The 1382-nt window shown below is 43.9% G+C and overlaps 1 protein-coding gene across 3 annotated transcripts in view; it reads right to left on the minus strand.

Annotated features, from left to right (window-relative positions):
• Positions 1-66: 66 nt before the first annotated feature.
• LOC108509422 (trifunctional purine biosynthetic protein adenosine-3-like) overlaps positions 67-1382 on the minus strand; it is a 12405-nt gene continuing 11089 nt past the window's right edge. For all 3 annotated transcript variants that reach the window (XM_017838854.1, XM_017838850.1, XM_017838852.1), the window contains exon 12: positions 67-1382. The gene's annotated coding sequence lies outside the window, so the exon portion shown is untranslated.

Below are 1382 nucleotides of genomic sequence, written 5' to 3' on the forward strand. Positions count from 1 at the left end.
TGCCATTTTCACCTAAAGTTTGTCCTTTTTACCTCAAAATTTGTCTCTTTTGTCCCAAATCTCCCGCCAGACCCCAAAATATGCCATTTTCACCCCAAATCTCCCTTTTTTACCACAATATTTGCCTGTTTTGCCTCAAAATCTCCTTCCAGGCACAAAAATATGTCATTTTCACCTTAAGTTTGCCATTTTTACCTCAAAATTTGCCTCTTTTGTCCCAAATCTCCCTCCAGGTATCAAAACCTGCCCTTCTCACCACAAAAATCTCCTCTTTCAACCCCAAACCTCTACCCAGACATCAAAACCTGCTATTTTCACCCCCATCTGCCTTTTTCACCTCAAAATATCCCTCCAGACTCCCCAATCTCCCCCTATTCCACCAAATCTGTCATTTTTACTCCCAAATTCCCCTCCAGACCCCGAAATCTGCCTCTTTCACCCCAATTTTGCCATTTTACCCCAAAATCTGCCTCCAGACCCCAATTTTGCCATTTTACCCCAAAATCTGCCTCCAGACCCCAATTTTGCCATTTTACCCCAAAAATCCACATTTTTTATTTAAGAATTTCCTCCCTGCCCCCAAAATTTGCCTTTCCTACCTAAAAGCCTGCCCACAGACCCCAAAATTCAATTCTTTTTTAACGTTGGAAATGTTGTCCCACCCCTCAAATTTGCATTTTCACCCCCAAATCTGCATTTTTACTTCAAAATCTGCCCCTTTTACCTCAGAATTTTCTCTCACATGCCAAAATTGGCCTCTTTAACCACAGATATGTTCCCAAAACCCAACTTTTGTCTCTTCACCTCAATAGCTGCCTTTTTTACCTCAGAAGTGTCTCCAACACCCCAAATTTGCCTTTTTTACCACAAAATCTGCCCCTTTTACCTCCGGATTTCCTCCCACTCTCCAAAATCTTCCTTTGTCCACCCAAAGTCTTCTCCAGACCCCAAAATCAGAATTTTTTACCTCAGAAATGTTTCTGCACACCCTGAAATACGCCTCTTTCAACCCCAAACCTGCCTCAGTGCCCCAAAATCTGCCTTTTTTAACCAAAAATCTGCCCCTTTTACCTCAGGATTTCCTCTCACCTCCTGAAATCTGCCTCTTCCACCCCAACATCTGCCACAGACCCCAAAATCTGAAATCTTTACCTCAGCAATGTCCCCCACACCCCCAAATTTGCCTCTTTTACCCCAAATCTGCCCCTTTTACCTCAGGATTTCCTCTCACCTCCTGAAATCTGCCTCTTCCACCCCAACATCTGCCACAGACCCCAAAATCTGAAATCTTTACCTCAGCAACGTCCCCCACACCCCCAAATTTGCCTCTTTTACCCCAAATCTGCCCCTTTTACCTCAGGATTTCCTCCCACTCCACAAAA

This window comes from Lepidothrix coronata, unplaced genomic scaffold (genome assembly GCF_001604755.1).
Source record: "Lepidothrix coronata isolate B3197 unplaced genomic scaffold, Lepidothrix_coronata-1.0 Scaffold364, whole genome shotgun sequence".
Taxonomy (NCBI): domain Eukaryota; kingdom Metazoa; phylum Chordata; class Aves; order Passeriformes; family Pipridae; genus Lepidothrix; species Lepidothrix coronata.